This window comes from Ahaetulla prasina, chromosome 4 (genome assembly GCF_028640845.1).
Source record: "Ahaetulla prasina isolate Xishuangbanna chromosome 4, ASM2864084v1, whole genome shotgun sequence".
Classification (NCBI taxonomy): domain Eukaryota; kingdom Metazoa; phylum Chordata; class Lepidosauria; order Squamata; family Colubridae; genus Ahaetulla; species Ahaetulla prasina.
Window position 1 is genome coordinate 75,144,310 of NC_080542.1, and position 19,444 is coordinate 75,163,753.

Genomic DNA, 19,444 nt, shown 5'->3' on the forward strand with positions numbered 1-19,444 from the left:
ATGCCCAAAGAACACCCAAATTATACAAGTATTGAACTACTAGAGGAAAAGTAAGGAATCTAAAGCCAACTCCAACTTACGCAAGAAAGCTATATCCAAATAATGAAGAGGCAACTCCCAGAGGATTTGACCCTGCTGATAAACCCTTGAAGGAAGACAAATGAAGGTACCATATTTTTTGGAGTATAAGACACATCTTTTTTCCCCAAAAAAGAGGGTAAAAATCTTGATGTGTCTTATACTCCGAATGTAGTCCCACCCAGCTTCTCAAATGGAGGTTTCAGAGGCTGAAAAAAGCATCAGAAATGAAACTTCAGAAAAGAAGCCCCCAAACAGAGCTTCAGAAAAGAAGCCCCCAAACAGAGCTTCAGAGCCTTTTTTTCTGAAGCTCTGTTTTGGAGGTTTTCAGAGGCAGAAAAAAGTTTTTTCTGAAATGGAGTTTCAGAGGCAAAAAAAACAAGGCACAGAGCACACAACCAAGGAACTAGTTGCTAAAATTCCTCAAGAAGCCTTCCCTGGACCCAGCTATTTTGGGAAATTATCGTCCAGTCTCCAACCTTTGCTTTGTGGCGAAGGTTGTAGAGAGTGTGGTGGCATGGCAGCTTCCCCAGTACCTGGATGAAGCTGTCTATCTAGACCCATTCCAGTCCAGCTTCCGGTCCGGATATAGTACGGAGACAGCTTTGGTCGTGTTGGTGGATGACCTCTGGAGGGCCAGGGATAGGGGTTGTTCCTCTGCCCTGGTCCTGTTAGATCTCACAGCAGCTTTTGATACCATCGACCATGGTATCCTGCTGCACCGGTTGGAGAGTTTGGGAGTGGGAGGCCCCGTTTATCGGTGGTTCTCCTCCTATCTCTCCAACCGGTCGCAGACGGTGTTGACAGGGGGGCAGAGATCGATCGCAAGGCGCCTTACTTGTGGGGTGCCTCAGGGGTCAATTCTCTCGCCTCTCCTGTTCAACATCTATATGAAGCCATTGGGCGAGGTCATCAGTGGCTTCAGGGTGAGTTACCAGCTGTACGCTGACGATACGCAGCTGTACTTTTCCACCCTGGGCCACCCCAGCAAAGCTGTCGAAGTGCTATCCTGGTGCCTGGAAGCCGTACGGGTCTGGATGGGGAGAAACAGACTCAAGCTCAATCCCTCCAAGACGGAATGGCTGTGGATGCCGGCACCCCGGTACAGTCAGCTGCAACCGCAGCTGACTGTTGGGGGCGAGTCATTGGCCCCAACAGAAAGGGTCCGCAACTTGGGTGTTCTCCTGGATGGACAGCTGTCGTTTGAAGACCATTTGGCGGCCGTCTCCAGGAGAGCTTTTTACCAGGTCCGCCTGGTTCACCAGTTGCACCCCTTCCTTGACCGGGATGCCTTATGCACGGTCACTCACGCTCTTGTCACTTCTCGTCTGGATTATTGCAATGCTCTCTACGTGGGGCTACCCCTGAAGTGCACTCGGAGGCTTCAGTTAGTTCAGAATGCAGCTGTGCGGGTGATTGAGGGAGCCACACGTTGCTCCTGTATAACACCGCTCCTGCGCAGTCTGCACTGGCTACCTGTGGTCTTTCGGGTGCGCTTCAAGGTGTTGGTTACCACCTTTAAAGCGCTCCATGGCTTAGGGCCCGGGTACTTACAGGACCGCCTGCTGTTACCTTATGCCTCCCACCGACCCGTATGCTCACACAGAGAGGGTCTTCTCAGGGTGCCGTCCACCAAGCAATGTCGGCTGGCGGCCCCCAGGGGAAGGGCCTTCTCTGTCGGAGCACCTACCCTCTGGAACGAACTTCCCCCTGGTTTGCATCAATTACCTGACCTTCGGACCTTTCACCATGAATTGAAAATGCACTTGTTTATCCAAGCGGGACTGGCTTAATTTTTAAACTTTTTGAATTTTAATAATTTTAATTGGGGTATTTTTATGAATTTTATGGGTAAAATTTGACGGTTTTAAATTTTCGGCCATTTATAGAATATGTTATTTTAACTTTTGTCTTAATTTGTATATTGTACTGTTTTTATTCTGGCTGTACACCGCCCTGAGTCCTTCGGGAGAAGGGTGGTATAAAAATCTAAATAATAAATAAATAAATAAATAAATGAATAAAATTCACCTCTGGGAACAGTTGATTGGGAGTATTCTGGGAGGCTAATCCACCTGCCAATCAGCTTTTTTCTTATTTTCTTCCCCAAAAACTAAGGTGCTTATACTCTGGTGCGTCTTATACTCCAAAAAATATGGTATGTCACACATAGAGGGAAGCACAATAATCAAAGAAAAAAAGCAGCATACATCTAACAAACCCTTGCTGCCTAATCTAACCCAACCAGAAGCAGCTCCATTAAAATTGACCAATTGATTTCTCCCCCTAGGTGAAAATATGCAGACCCACAATCCCCCCTCAAAGAAAACATGCAAACATCTAGAAAAGAGACATCATCAAATATCCCTTATAAAGTCACATCAACACACTTGAGATAAACAGAAAAGTACCCCAGGCTACATCCCTGAAAAAAAGGAGGAAAAAAAGTGAGTGTTAGTGATAGGAGATTCTATTCTCAAAGGAACAGAACCAACCATTTGCAGACCAGACATACAATCTAGGGATGTATGTTGTCTCCCTGGAGCAAAAATCAAGGATGCAGCTGAGTACAATATTGAGATATTATAAGTAACTAGGCAATAAAAGAGCTAGGAGTGTTCTCATCAGTATTCCCAAAGAAAGGTCAACACCCATTGAGGGAAAAAAGAATTCTAAAAATAAACCACTGGCTAAAGGGTTGGTGTCACCAAGAAAACTTTGGTTTCCTGGATCATGGACTGCATTACCTACAAGAAGGAATCTTGGCAAGGGATGGGCTGCACATCATGGAAACAGGGAAAAATGTATTTGGAAAAAGACTGGCCCAAGTCATCAAAAGGGCTTTCAATTAAAATTGGGGGGGGGGGGGGTACCAGTCTTTGGAATCTCTAGAACACAAAACCAATCATAAATCCCAAGGAAACAAATAAAACAATGAGGTAGCAAGTGTTGGGGGGAAAAAGAAAAATGCAAACAACAATTAGGAGATGCAGCGTCTTCCAGACTAATGTCAGTAGCATCTAGCCCATCAAATCAGAGATCAATAGAAGTAATGCTACAACAAGAAAAAATTTTTTTTCAAAAAGAAATACAATCTGTACTACAATCAATTCAGCTATTACTTCACACAAAGAAAAAACAAGAAAAAACCATAATGAGGTGAAAGGCAACTGGGACGAGATGAAGGAACAGATCCACAATATGGATGTAAGATTAGAAAACTTTAAGCAGATGATAACAAAAAATGAACAAAGAATCCAGAAAATAGAGGACAAATCAGAAGAAACAGGAAAAAAAATGGAAGAAATAAATCAAACTTTGACACAGGCAAATAAAAACCTGGTGGAGACAGTTATAATGCTGGAAATGGAAAAGCTGGCACATTTCTTAAGATTTCCGAATATATATAAGGATAAAGAAGATCTTCGAGATTTGATTATAGAGTTGTTAGCAGGTGCCTTAGAGATAGGGAAGCAAGAGATGGGGGTGGGGAATAGATGAAATATTTAGAATAAACTCAAGCTATACAAGGAAACAAGGTCCCTAGGGAGATACATGTGAGATTTGTGAAAAAATCAGTAAGAGATGAAATACTGAGAAGGGTAAGAGACAACCCATTACAATATAGAGGGAAGGAAATTCCCTCTAGGAGAGTCAGAGATATATGTGTTAAGTTTGGGCAATGAAGAGGCAGGAGACGATACAAGTGACAACAGCTTTTTGTTATCAGTTTGTTATTGTGATCCCAGCAAAAACCAACAGGCAAAACCCCCTCTTTAAATAGTATTTTGGCTGAGGCATCAGCCAATCAGCAACGTGCTTGCTCCCGCCCAAACTTCCCTCCTAAAGTTCAAATACATTACACTCCTCCCCTCCCAGAACGCATTGTACCACTATTTACATGGAATTTGCATGTTATTTTTCCACGTAGTCATGCAGGTAGACAGGGCATCTCCTAACTCTTTCTGACCTGCGCAATTCATTCTCTGGGAGTGAGTCGAGCTGGTTGGAGGGACTGTTTGTTCCTCCCAGCTCCTTCTCTGGGCCATCCGGCCCTGGATTATTGGCAGCGTTTGTCCCCGCTGTCTTCAGAATAGAATAGAATAGAATAGAATTTTATTGGCCAAGTGTGATTGGACACACAAGGAATTTGTCTTGGTGCATATGCTCTCAGTGTACATAAAAGAAAAGATACGTTCATCAAGGTACAACATTTACAACACAATTGATGATCAATATATCAATATAAATCATAAGGATTGCCAGCAACAAGTTATAGTCATACAGTCATAAGTGGAAAGAGATTGGTGATGGGAACTATGAAACTATTAATAATAGTGCAGATTCAGTAAATAGTCTGACAGTGTTGAGGGAATTATTTGTTTAGCAGAGTGATGGCCTTCGGGAAAAAACTGTTCTTGTGTCTAGTTGTTCTGGTGTGCAGTGCTCTATAGCGTCGTTTTGAGGGTAGGAGTTGAAACAGTTTATGTCCAGGATGCGAGGGATCTGCAAATATTTTCACGGCTCTCTTCTTGATTCGTGCAGTATACAGGTCCTCAATGGAAGGCAAGTTGGTAGCAATTATTTTTTCTGCAGTTCTAATTATCCTCTGAAGTCTGTGTTTTTCTTGTTGGGTTGCAGAACCAAACCAGACAGTTATAGAGGTGCAAATGACAGACTCAATAATTCCTCTGTAGAACTGGATCAGCAGCTCCTTGGGCAGTTTGAGCTTACTGAGTTGGCGCAGAAAGAACATTCTTTGTTGTCCTTTTTTAATGATGTTTTTGATGTTAGCTGTCCATTTGAGATCTTGCGATATGATAGAACCCAGAAATTTGAAGGTTTCTACTGTTGATACTGTGTTGTCAAGTATTGTGAGAGGTGGAAGTATGGAAGGGTTTTTCCTAAAATCTACCACCATTTCTACGGTTTTGAGTGTGTTCAGTTCCAGATTGTTTTGGTTGCACCACAAGGCTAGTCGTTCGACCTCACGTCTATATGCGGATTCGTCATTGTCTCGAATGAGACCAATCACTGTTGTGTCATCTACGAACTTCAATAGCTTAACAAATGGATCATTGGAGATGCAGTCATTGGTATACAGAGAGAAGAGAAGTGGGAGAGCACACAGCCTTGGGGGCCCTGCTAATTGTACAGGTATTTGATGTGATCTTGCTTAGCTTCACCTGCTGCTTCCTGTTTGTTAGGAAGCTTGTGATCCACTTACAAGTCTGTTCCGGTACCTGTAGCTGGTTTAGCTTAGTTAGAAGAATGTCTGGAATGATGGTATTGAATGCTGAACTAAAGTCTACAAAAAGGACCCTTGCATAGGTCTTTGGAGACTCAAGATGTTGTAGGATGTAGTGCAGAGCCATATTAACAGCATCATCTGTTGATCTATTTGCTCGGTATGCAAATTGCAAGGGGTCTAAAAGCGGATTCGTGATGGTTTTCAGGTAGGAAAGCACTAGCCTTTCAAAGGTTTTCATGACTACAGATGTTAGAGCAACTGGTCTGTAGTCATTTAGTTCCTTGATGGTGGGCTTCTTCGGCACTGGGATGATGGTAGAGCGTTTGAAGCAAGAAGGAACATAGCACATCTCTAGTGATTTATTGAAAATATGGGTGAAGATGGGGGCCAATTGGTCAGCACAGGAGGAGCCGGTTGGCGTCGCTGGACTTCTTCAAACTCAGATAAGTCCTCCGCTCGCCTCGGGTTTGAGTTAGCTGTTGGTTCAAATATTGGGTAGTCAGGGTCTGGCTGTTTGGTTTCTGGATTGTACCCTTTTCCGTAATTGATCTATGTGACGTCTCCACACTCGGCCATCCCCCATGTCCACTACATATGATTTCGGTCTGGTTACTCCTATAATTGTTCCTTTTAGCCACGCTGGGCCTTCACTATAGTTATGTGCCCATACTGGGTCACCTGCTGTCATTGCTCTGGTTTTTTCCTTTATCCCTTGGTACCCATCCGGGGAGTATGTTGGGTTTAACCGATCTAAGGGGCACCTGAGCTTCCTACCCATTAATAATTCTGATGGGCTGCAGCCGGTGGTCACACAGGGGGTTCTATGTTGTACCGCCAAGAAAGTATCAATTTTAGCTTGCCAATCTCCTGGGCTTATTCTAGATAGCGCTTCCTTGGCGCTGCGAATGAAACGTTCTGCAAGTCCGTTCGTTGCCGGGTGGAAAGGCACCGAGAGGACATGTCGGATGCCCTCTTCCGCTAAGTATCCCTCAAACTGGGTAGCCGTGAATTGCGGGCCATTGTCGGACACTAGAGTGTTGGGCAACCCGTGTGTTACAAAGAGATGCCTCAATACTGTGATTACGGCTTCTGCTGTTGTGGTTTTCATGAGCAAAATTTCTAACCACTTTGAGTAGGCATCTACCACAATTAAAAAGGTCTGCCCATGGAATGGCCCGGCAAAATATATATGGATTCTGGACCAAGGACCTTGGGGTTTCTCCCAATCCCTTATGGGGGCTGTTGGGGGTAGTGGCCTTGACTCTTGGCAGGCTTGGCATTTCCCTACCCTGTCGCTAATGTCTTTATCCATTTGTGGCCACCACACATAACTCCTCGCTAGGCTTTTCATCCTCACAATCCCCGGGTGGCCCACATGCAACAGTTCCAACACATGCCCTCTTAATTTTTCCGGAATAACCACTCTATCCCCCCATAACAGACAACCCCCTTGAACCGACAGTTCCGAACGTTTTTTTGCAAAGTCTTTGAACCGATCCCCCAGTGCAGCGGGCCATCCCCTCTGCACCCAACCGATCACAGTCCTTATGACAACGTCTTTGTAAGATGCCCTAGTCACTTCCGTAGATGTGACTGGGCCAGAGTCCAAAGAGTCAATTAGTAAGACGGGCATCCCTGGGGTCGGGTCTTCGATAGTCTCTGGTAGGGGGCATCTACTTAGAGCATCCGCATGTCCTAAATCGTTGCCTGGGTGGTGGGACAATTTGTACGAGTATGCTGCCAGGAAAATAGTCCAACGGGTCAGCCTGGGTGATAATGCACCTGGTGTTGGACGGTCCCCCGCCAAGAATCCCAATAATGGTTTGTGGTCCGTGACTATTTCGAAATGCCACCCAAATAGGTACTCGTGGAATTTTTTAACCCCAGAAACTATGGCCAGGGCTTCCCTGTCTAGCTGGCTGTAGTTTCTTTCCACTGCGGACATCGTGCGGAAAAAATATGCTATAGGGGCTTCTGATCCGTTCGGTAACCTATGGCTAAGAACAGCCCCTACCCCGTAGGGTGATACATCACAAACTAGTACTAGTGGTAATGTCCCATTGTACTGGATGAGGAAGCTATCGCTGGACAAAAGATTCTTAACGCCCTCGAATGCTCTAGCCTCAACCTTTTCCCACGTCCAAACAGCTTTTTTCGCTAGCAGTTTATGAAGCGGTTGGGCTACTGTTGCCTTATTTCGTAAGAAAACCGCATAGAAGTTTACAAGCCCTAAAAATGCCTGTAGCTCAGTCTTATTTTTTGGAGCCAGAGCCTTTCTAATGGCTCGCACTTTGCTCTCAGTTGGGTGGATGCCTTCTCTGTCTATCCGGTATCCCAGGAATTCTACAGATTCAACTCCTATCTGGCATTTGTTGAGTTTAGCCTTAAGCCCCGCAGACCTGAAAATGCCCAAGACCTTCCGCAGTTTGACCCCTAACTCATCTAAGTTCTCTGCTGATACTAGTACGTCGTCGAAATATGGCACAACTCCTGGTAGACACTGTAGTAAACGTTCCATTAGGTTTTGGAATAACCTGGGGGCTACACTGACTCCAAACTGAAGTCGAGTGCATTTAAAGGCACCTCGATGTGTTACAATCGTCTGTGCCTCGGCTGTGCCATTGTCTACTGGTAATTATTGGTAGGCTTGAGCCAGATCGAGTTTGGCGAAAACCTGTCCTTGTCCTAACGAGTGCAACAGATGTTGCACTACGGGAACGGGGTATGCACTCTTTTGCAAGGCTTGTTAAGCGTTGCCTTATAATCAGCGCAAATCCGGACTGATCCGTCCGGTTTGACTGGGGTCACTATTGGTGTCTCCCATTTTGCATGGTCGACGGGGACTAGTATTCCCTGGTTTACTAGTTTGTCTAGTTCCCTGTCAATCTTGGGCTTAAGGGCGAATGGGACCCTCCTAGCCTTTAACCTAATGGGGACAACCTGGGGATCCAAATTAAATGAGATGGGGGTTCCCACGTAATTGCCCAGGCAGTCTTGGAAGACGTCCTCAAACTCTTTCAGCAGTTCATCCTTCAGGTTGACTCTGTTACTGTGAACCCCGGTTACTTCCATGCCCAAGGTTCTGAACCAGTCCAGGCCTAGCAAACTGGGTAGGTTTCCATCTATGATGGTGATCGGCAGGGTTTTCTTGAAGTGTCCATATTTCACTCTGACGGACGTGACTCCTCGGACAGGGATTCGGTTTCCCTGGTAGTCTTGCACTCTCAGCTTTTGGGTTTGCAGCTGGCGTTTCGCGACGTCTGGCAGGTCCCTCGCGATGGTGTCCCAAGACATAATCGTGATTGATGAGCCGGTATCCACCTCCATTTTACATGGCACTCCTTCGATGTGTGTCCTGGTGAATATTTTCTTTTCTAGTTGCGTCGATGCGTGGCCCACCCTTATAGTGGTCTGATTCAACTTCGCGCCTCTTTTGAACGGACCAATCCCTGGCCGTTTCGTTGATCCAGCGCTCTGCTGATTTGCCGGTTTGAATTTTGGGCAGGAATGTTGAGGGGCTCAGCAGGCCTGAGCTATGTGTCCTTTCTTTTCACACCGCCGGCAAATTGCATCCTTGAACCTGCCATTTTGTCGTTGGTGTTGGCCTACGCAGCTCACGCACTCGTCCCGGTCGCCTCTCTCCGGCCTCCTGGTGTGGAAAACCTCTTCCTCTTCTTCACCCTCCGATTCGGCCTGGATTTCTTCGCTGTGGACTGGCGTTGTTTTCGCCCCAGCATTCAGTGTGTTCGGCTTTTGTAAGGTTTCCACCGCTTTGGTGGACATCTCATGTGCCCTGGCCTCATCCAGGGCTATTGCCAGGGTTAGGTTGCTTTTGGACAGCAGCCGCCTCTGTAGTCGGATGTCCCTGATCCCACAAATGAGTTGTTCTAGTAAGGAGTCCTCCAAGTCTCTGTACTCACAGTGGTTCGCGGCTTTCCTTTATGTGGCCATGTACACGCTTATCGATTCGCCCTCTTGCTGAACCCTCTGCCTCAACACGAAACGTTGAACAAACTTTGATGGCACCGGAGCATAGTGTGCTCGTAGTGTCGTTTGTAGCGTTTGCCATGGCACCGACTGTACCGGCGTTGGTTCCGACAGCGATTCGGCGGTATCGAAAACTTCTGGTCCACAGTGGCTCCGGAAGTAAGCGCGCTTCTGATTATCCGAGACTCCTTGCAGTTCATTCGCTTCGAGGAAACACTCGAAACGAGCCATGTACGACCCCCATTTCTCCTTGGCTGGGTCAAATGGCGCTGGTGGCATATAGCTAGACATCGCTATGTATCCGCTCTTGATACTGGCTGGGTTTGAGAATCCGTTACTCCTTCAGCTCTTTTCCTAGTCTCACTGCCTCAACATCCCACCTTCGTCGCCAATGTTAAGTTCGGGCAATGAAGAGGCAGGAGACGATACAAGTGACAACAGCTCTTTGGTTTATTGTGATCCCAGCAAAAACCAACAGGTAAAAACCCCTCTTTAAATAGTATTTTGGCTGAGGCATCAGCCAATTAGCAACGTGCTTGTTCCCGCCCAAACTTCCCTCCTAAAGTTCAAATACATTACAATATGGAAACAATATAAATTTCTGACCATTAAACTAATTAAAAGAGGTTAACTTCAGATGGTTGATCACAGAGGGAATTTTAGTCAACTGGGATGGCAAAAGATACAGATTAGATTAGATAGATAAGGCAATAGAATTTTATGAGAGCCATATTGCAACAACTGAGGGAAAAGAAACAAGAGAAACAAGAAGAGAACTGAAGAGGAATATAAAGGGCATGAGGAATCAACAGCAGAAGAGAGAAATATATGATGAAAAGACGGTGAAATAGAAAGGATAAAACAAGAAGGAGCAAGGGCAAAAGAATAGAAACACACAAGAACAACTAGGAGAATAAAACCTATGTATAAGTAAAAGAGATGGAGAGGGAAAAGGAAATGTTGTCAATAAATATAAAAGGACTGAATTCCCCCATAAAAAGGATTTTTACATGATTACAAAAGTGAAAATTAGATATAATTTGCTTGCAAGAAACTCATATAAAAAAAGAACACTGTAAATTACTCGAATGTCCCAAAATTGGGAAATTATATTTTTAATCAGCATAGCAAAAGAAAAGGGGTAGATCTACACATTAAGGAAAAGATAAACTCCAAACAAATATATGCAGATGAAGAAGGAAGGTGGTGGAATGGTAGAAATAGTGATGAACCAAAAAAAGATACTTTTAATAGCAATATATGGACCAAATAAAAAGCAAGATGAATTCTACAAAAAATTATATAAGAAGATATTAGAAATGGAGTATCAAAATATTTGTGTTGTAGAAAACTTTAATGCAATTGTAGATGCAATATTAGACTATAGGAATGGTAAGACAGGGAAAAAGGAAGGAAAGATACTTCCTAAGGCTTTTTTTTTTAAATGATAGAGGAAACCTGTATACAGGATATGTGGAGAGAAATGAACCCCCCAAAAAATCAATACACATTTTATTCAAATTGAGATAAATATTGGTCCAGAATTGGTATGATATGGATGTCACCTGAATTAAGAACCAATTTGCAAGAAATTGAGATAGAAACCAATATTTGGGCTGACCACAACCCAATAAAAGTAATTTGGAAAGGAGAAAAGAAAAAGCCAAGATGGACACTATATTAAAAGAGAAAGAATTTATATAAACAACAGCAAAAGAATTCTTCTTCAAAGAAAATAAGAAAGAAGAGACATCATTGCAAAACGTATGAGATATAGCCAAAGCACATATTAGGGGATTAGCTATAACCTATATAGCAAGAAACAACAAGAAAGAAAAGCAACATAAAACGACATTAAGGGAAGAATTTAAAAAACTTGAACTGGTGCTTCAAAGAGATCCACAAAAGAATTTTTTTTAAAAAATGAATGGAAATAATAAAAGATAAACTGAGCTTAATAGAAAAGGAAGGACTGGTGCAAATTAGAAGAGCAAAACAAAACTTTTTAAAAAATGTTAATAAACTGGGAAGGTGGCTAGCCTATAAACTGAAAAAGGGAAAAGAGAAAAAAATGGTAAGTAAACTACAAGACATGAAAGGAAACTTACAATTTTGAAATAAGATTAAAAAGAAAATAATTCAAGAATTTTATGAAAAATTATATGATAAAGAAAAAAATTCAGAAGAAAAGATAATACAATATTTGAAAAAAGCTAAATTACCAAAAGTGTCTGAAAATATTAAAAATATGTTAAATGAAAAATATCGATGATGGAGCTGACAGAAGCGATAAAGAGGCAAAAAAATAATTAGACTCCAGGACCAGATGGATTACCAGCAGAAGTTTATAAATATCTACAAGGTATTTTAAGCTTGTCAATGTTAGAGGTTTATAATAAGCTGCTTTGATCTCTCTCAAAGAGGGGAAGCGAGACAGTGTAGTCTCTCTAAATCTCTGGCAAACACTGTCAACCTGCCCTCAAATGCCAAAACCTCCTCCAGCATGTGCACGTTGTCATATCTACCATGAAGCGTAGCCACCCTCAGGAAAAGTCAGGCTTTTCTGCCCAGGAAAGTTTTCACTCTTCCAGACACATAGCAAAGTGTTTCAACACCTCCCCTGTGGACAGCCACTGGATTTTGTTGTGCAGAAGGAGATCAGAATATGTGCTTTCCACCTCAGCAAACAGAACTGATGGTGATTTAAAGCTTTTACCATTATCGTATTGACAATCTGAATGACAACATTCATTACTTCTGTGCATTCTGGAGGGAATGTTTGGGCACACAATGTCTCTTGGTCGGTGTGAAATGCTACCGGATCAGACCAGATCGGGTGAGTAGGTAGCGAAGACTGGGGCTGGTTTGCTGAACCGGGAGCAATGGCTGGTTGGCCATGCCCCCGAACCGATCCACAGCCCGCAGTCCTGCTATGCTTGCCTGCCTTCCACGCTGCCTTCCCAGCATCCTGGTGGCCAGCTTGCAAAGGCAGGCACGTGGAAGCCCCCCGGAAGGCAGTCAAGCATGGCAAGGCTTCGGGGAAGGGAGTAAGCTGCCCCCCCTTTACCATTCAATCTCTTCCTCCTTGCCAGCAGCATCTACTCGGCCAATCTCCCTGCAAACTTGGCTGATGCTTCCACACCTTCGCATGCTTCCTTTCCTTCCCCCCACGACCACTCCACCCCTGCACAGCATCTGTTTTTGCAGTAAGGCAGCCACGGGAATTGCCAATCCATCGACGGGCACCAGGAGCTAAGGAGGGGAAAGCTGCATTTTCTAGTAAGTATGGCAGGACAGCACGCCTCATTCAGCCACATCCAGCCAATTTCCCAGCAGCATTGGCATTGGCGGCATTAAGAGTGGGCAGAGAAGAGAAGAGTCCGCAAAGTCAAGCTCCATAAAGAAGAGAGGACCTTGTAAGTGCAGCTTTCCCCTCCTGGGCTTTTGGTGCCCGCCGATGGGTTGGTGATTCCCATGGCTGCCTTACTGCAAAAACAGAAGCTGTGCAGGTGTGGGGAGGTCGTGGGGGGGGGGGAGGAAAGGAAGCATGTGGAGGTGTGGAAGCGGCTGAGTTTGCAGGGAGATTAGCCAAATGGATGCTGCTGACAAGGAGGAAGAGATGGTGTGGTAAAGCAGAGGGCAGCTTACTTCCTTCCCTGAAGCCCTGCCATGCTTGACTGCCTTCCATGGGGGCTTCCCAGCGATTCCCCAGACCCCTTGCCTTCCCCTCCACCTTGGGTCCTGCTGCCTGCATCCAGCCCATGACAGGGAACACTTTCTTTCTTCTCCCACAGCAGCTGCTGCTCAGATCAGGTGAGGGGGGGGGAGAGAGAGAGAGAGAGAGAGAGAGAGAAAGAAAGATAGAAGGAAAGAAAGAAAGAAAGACATACAGACAGACATGAGTGATGTCATGTTGGCCACGCCCACCCAGTCACATGCCCACAAAGCCATGCCCACAGAACCGGTGGCAAAAAAATCTAGATTTCACCCCTGCTCTTGGTGCAGGATGCAGTGAAATATCAGCAGTTTTTCTACCCAGTGACTTCTGCAATAAAGCCACAAAGCCTTTCATCACTCCTGTCATACTCAGTGCCCCATCAGTAGCCACTGACACCAGGTGGGTGGTTTTTATTTGTTTGGTTCTTAGATAATCCAAGACAGTCTCACAGATGTCCTCTCCCTGTGTTTGGCCCTTTAGTGGTATCAACTCAATCATTTCTTCCTGTGGCCCAGCACAGTTCACATATTGGCAGAAGAGTGCTATTTGTTCAATATGACCTTTGTCTTTAGACTCATCACAGGTGACTGAATATGCCACAGCTGAATTGATGTCTTTAATTTGCTGTCTGGTGATGTTTTCTGCCATTTTTATGGTTCTGTCTTTGACAGTCTTCGCAGAGAGAGGTATATCTCTGATTTTCTGAACAATTTCATGCTTGCTTTTTAAGTCCGAGAATAGATGTTCTGAAATCTTAAGAAAAGATTCTTTCATATATTCTCCATCTGTGAACAGCTTCCTATGCCTGACTATTTCCTGGGCAGCCACAAAACTAGCATATGTAGTTGAGGGAGGCATGGCCAGCGTCGCAGCGATATGATGGGTTCTTTGAGTCCTCTTGAAGATCCATTGATATCTCCATTGTCTGGGAGTCCCAAGTGACCTAAGTCATCCTGTAAGGATGACAAACAAGAGGAGCATGAACTGACCAGCACAGGGAGATCACAAACTCCCCGGCTAGATAAGAAGAAGCTTCTCAAACTGGGCAGTGGGGAAAGCAACCATAGAAGTTGCTAGAAAGCTCGGGCAGCTGCAATGGAAGAGGAAGAAAGGAGGCAACGTGTGACATCGAGGTGAGAAAGACTTTGATTTTTTGAGGAAACAGTTTCCCTTCAAACCGATCTGTAAAAGAATAGGGTGAAAAAGACTAGCTGAGAGTGAGGAGTAAGAGTGGGTGTGTATTTGCTCTCACATCTGGTAATTTGGTGGTGAGGAGAACAAAAGTAAAAGCTTTTTTTTCTATTGAGAAAAGAGAAGTTGGGGAACTTTTTTAAAAAAAAGAAATAAGAATTTGGATTAGCTAATTGATGGAGATTGAATCCCATTCTATTTCAAATCTGATGGAATGGTGGTAATTAACAAAAGGAAACTTTGAACATTTTTAATTAAAGACTGTGAAAATACGGAAAGTACTGGTGGGGGTGAAAATAGAATAGAGCAGGCTCAAAGAGGACTGCAACATTTTGCTGAAGAATCCACTTGTAATATTAAAAGGAGGGATTTAAATAGACATAACAGTCTGAATTTCTGGAGGCAAGGACTGGCGATTCAAAATGGCTGGAGTGAGCAGCAGCTTTGAGCTTTGCTCTGCTTTTTATTCTCTAATTTTATTCTTTTTTTAAAACATTCTTTCTACTTTTAAATCAATTTTTAACTTTTTAACTTTGTTCTCTTTTTTACTCTCTATATTTTTTTGTATTTTTATTTTGCATTTTTAACTTTTAACCTTTAAAAAGTTTCAATTTTACTACTTGAAAAGAAGGAGGGTGGGGCTGCTGCTGCTGGAGCATTTTTGCAGCAGCTCTCCTTTCACCGTCGAAGTGATGTCCCAGTGCCTGGAGGCCGTACAGGTCAGGATGGGGAAAAACAGGCTCCAGCTCAATCCAGCCAAGACCGAGTGGCTGTGGATGCTGGCATCCTGATACAATCAGCTGAGGCCATTGCTGACTGTGGGAGGAGAAGGTTCGTAATCTAAGCGTCCTTCTGGATGCACGGCTGTCGTTAGAAGAACATATGACAGCCGTCGCCAGAGGAGCTTTTTATCAGGTACGCCTGATACACCAGTTACGTCCCTTCTTGGACCGGGATTCCCTATGCACAGTCACTCACGCCCACGTACCTTCCCGCCTGGACTGCAACGCTCTCTACATGGGACTCCCCTTGCAGAGTACCCAGAGGCTACAACTGGTCCAGAATGTGGCCGCGCGGGTGATTGAGGGAGCGGCTCGAAGCTCCCATATAACACCTATCCTGCGCAGGCTGCACTGGCTTCCAGTTGCCTTCCGGGTGCAATTCAAGGTGTTGGTTCTCACCTTTAAAGCACTCCATGGCTTAGGACCGGGTTACTTACGGGACCGTCTCCTGGTACCGGTGGCCTCCCATCAACCAGTGCGCTCCCACAGAGAGGGTCTCTTCAGGGTGCCGTCGGCCAGACAATGTCGACTGGCAACCCCCAGGAGGAGGACCTTCTCTGTGAGGGCTCCAGCCCTCTGGAACGAGCTACCCCCAGTGATAGGCCAACTCCCTGACCTCCAGGCCTTCCAGCATAAATTGAAGACTCTTTTATTCCATCATGCAGGACTGGCCTAATAGTTTTAATGGGGATTTTAGTAGTTTTTAGTATTTTCAGCCTATCTAAATTAATTCTTTTAAATCTGTTTTTAATTTTTGTATTTGTTGTTCTTAGTTGGCTGTAAACTGCCCTGAGTCCTTTGGGAGAAGGGTGGTATAGAAATTGTAATAATAATAATAATAATAATAATAATAATAATAATAATAATAATAATAATAATAATAATAATAATAATAATAATAATAATAATAATAAAAATTTAGTATACCCACTGGAACCTTTTTATTTAAATAATTTTTTTTGGGAGACGATATCATCATAGACCACAACACAGACAAGTTCTTGGCTGAGGAGAAATAAAAAGGCATGGAGAAAAGAAAGAAGCGCCAAGGCACCAGCCTGGGATCTCTCCCACCAATGAAGAATGCAAAACAACCAAAAATTGACGAGCATTTTGCTGACAGAGTCTTGTAAGTAAAAATATCCTTCCCCCCTCCATTCCCAACAAGCTGGAGAGGTTAGAAGGGGACCGGCAAAGAGATTTGACAAAACAGCAGATACTAGACTTTCCTTATCTGGGGGGAAGGGAGCAAAATAACAGCCAGCTGTTTTCACAATCAACAAGTCCAGCTCCAGCTCATATGGAGACCGAGATAAAGTCTAAAAAGTTTAACAACAAACTAATCCAGAGTGTGGAGAGCTTACCATGGGAGAATACAATAGAGTTTATGGCAAAGCAATGCCTTCTTATAGCACAAATGGTGGTTTCAATATTTGAGCAACTAATAACCATCCAACATGAATGTCAGCCTGCCCCAGATCAGTGTTTGAGAAAATAAAAACCCAACTTCATCATGTTGAAGAATTTGGTAATTTATATCATACAAGTCTGGATGCGGTGGAAGCAAAGCTGGAACTGGAAGTAAATCAAAACCCCAGGGTCATATTCTCTCCTGAACCCTCCCCCTACTAGAGGTCATACAGTAATAGTCCAATGTCTTCTTTCTTCTCAGCCACGTGTAGTTTCACTTCCGATATTCTCCCTCTGTCAATCTTCTGAATGGAATGTGGAATCAGCAGCTGCCGTTACATTCACGCGCCAACACAATTCAAACTTGTGGGTTTGAAAATGGCATTTCCCCTCTCCCCCACATACAATGTCAGCCGACGCTGGGAACAGCGAAAACCTCCCCCCCCTTCTCCATAAAGCATGTAAGACAATCAGTAGAGCAAACTTTTAACAAGGTAATAAAATAGTCAGATAATCTAGTAGGAGAAATACACTAAATTAAAGCGGAGGCTGACATTCGGCCCTCCTTCGAAAGAAGGACGTTAGTCCTGGAAAAGAAAAAGGAAAGTTAGGGTTTATCAGGATATTTGTTATAAAATAGTGCCAGTTTTTTGGGGGCCTGCATATCTTCTTTGTTGACCCATTCAGCTTGCGATAGAGGGAAGTGTTTCCATGCTATCAGATATTGGATTTTATTTCTATGTTTTCTAGAGTCTAGAATTTCTTTAATTTCAAAATGTTCTTCCCCGTTGATGAGGATAGGTACAGGGCTTAGTAGGATTTGGTCTAAAGGGGGATGTGTGCTCAGGTTTGAGCAAACTAACGTGGAAAACTGGGTGAATTCTTTTGAGAGATTTAGGTAGTTCCAGTTGGACCGTTACCGGATTTATGATTTTCACGATGGGGAATGGGCCCATATATTTTGGTCCAAGTTTTTTAGATTTTTGAGTTGTTTGTAAATATTTAGTAGATAAGAAAACTTTATCTCCTACTTGGAACTTTTTCTCAGGAGCTCTCTTTTTATCTGCTTGTTTTTTGTGTGAGTGATGAGCATCATCAATTGCTTTTCGTGTAATCTTTCATGTACTTTGCAATTGTTCTATCCATTCAGCCAGGGACGGAATCAATGGTTTTTGTTCAGGGAGTTCGGGAATGGGGACAAATTCTTGACCAGAGGCAATTTTAAATGGGGTGAATCCAGTGCTGCTATGAACAGAATTATTGTAAGCTACTTCCGCAAATGGTAATAAGTCTGCCCAATTATCTTGTTGATAGTTAATGTAACATCGTAAGTATTGTTCCAGTACTGAGTTCGAGCATTCACAGCCGCCATTAGTTTGAGGATGATGGGAGGAGCTTAAGCCTTGGGTGGAGCCTATCAGCTGCAAAAATTATTTCCAAAACTTCGAAGTGAATTGCACCCCCCGGTCTGAGATTATCCGTTTAGGAACTCCATGGAGTCTGTAGATGTGTTGGACAAACAGTTTTGCCAAAGTTTTTGAAGAAGGAATTTTGGAACATGGGATGAAGTGCACTTGTTTGGAGAACAGGTCAGTAACTACCCATATTACTGTATCCCCTCCACTTTCAGGTAATTCCACTATGAAATCCATGGATATTTCTTTCCATGGAGCTTTCGGCCTGGCTACTGTTTGCAGCAAACCAGACCAGGTGGTCTTTTAGCTGATGCACAAATCGGGCAGCTTGCTATATAGGATTCAATGTCCTTCTTAAGACCTGGCCACCAAAACTGTCTTTTCAGGAGGTGTAAGGTTTTGATGAATCCAAAATGGCCAGCCATTTTAGCATCATGACAACGTAGAAGTATGACCTCCCTCAGAGATGCAGGGATGTACAACTTTGCTCCTACCCAAGCTAATCCATCGCGAAGACTGCACTCGTGTGAATGGGCTAAGAACCAGTCATCCTTGGTTAAGGCCTCCTTGAGCAGATTGGTGAGATCTTCTGGTAACGTTGGATCGGTGTGTGTTTGGGTACGAGTAATTGCCTGGGCTGATAATTGTTGTACTGGGAGTATAGGTCGTGGTACTTCCTTGCGAGTACTGTTGTACTGAGGTAAACGGGAAAGGCGTCCGCAAGGAAGTTCTTACCCCCAGGAATGTATCGCAAGGAAAAATTAAAACGGTTAAAGTATTGGGCCCATCGAGCTTGCTTTGGTGATAGTTTTCTGGGAGCTTTTAGGGCTTCTAAGTTTTTATGATCAGTCCATACTTCAAAAGGGTGTTTGGCCCCCTCCAAGAATTGTCTCCATGTTTGGAGGGCCCAGTGTACTGCAAAAGCCTCTTTTTCCAAGATGGCCCATCTCTGCTCTGTTTCAGTGAGTTTACGAGATGTGTAAGCACATGGTTGTAGTTCACCTTTAGCATTGTTTTGGAGTAAAACTGCTCCGACTGCTACATCGCTAGCATCTGCTTGAACTACGAATGGGGATTCCATGTCGGGGTGCTTGAGGACCGGCTCGGCGGCAAACAATCGCTTCAACTTCTCAAAAGCGGCCTGACACTCCATTGACCACTCTAGTGGTAAGGATGGTTTGGGTTTAATATTACCTTTTGTTTTGAGGAGATTGGTGATTGGTAGGGCAATGTCAGCAAATGAGGGAATGAACTGACGATAAAAATTAGCAAAACCCAGAAAGCTTTGTAACTGTTTGCGGGTGCGAGGAGGTGCCCACTCTAGTACTGCTTGGACTTTGGCAGGGTCCATCTCCAAGCCATCAGAGGAAATACGGTATCCCAGATAGTCGATTTTTGATTGATGGAATTCACATTTTGATAATTTTGCATAAAGTTCTGCGGCCAGTAGTTTTTTAAGTACTGCTCTTACTAGCTTCACATGCTCCTCCATGGTTTCAGTGTAGATAAGTATGTCATGAAGATAAACAAGAACTCCTTTAAACAACTGTTCATGGAGAACTTCATTTATTAGCTGCATGAAAACTGCTGGGGCCCCTTGCAACCCAAATGG

At 44.0% G+C, this 19,444-nt stretch overlaps 1 pseudogene; it reads left to right on the forward strand.

Annotated features, from left to right (window-relative positions):
* On the forward strand, window positions 1–10,250 carry LOC131198222 (uncharacterized; annotated as a pseudogene).
* Window positions 10,251–19,444: the final 9,194 nt, after the last annotated feature.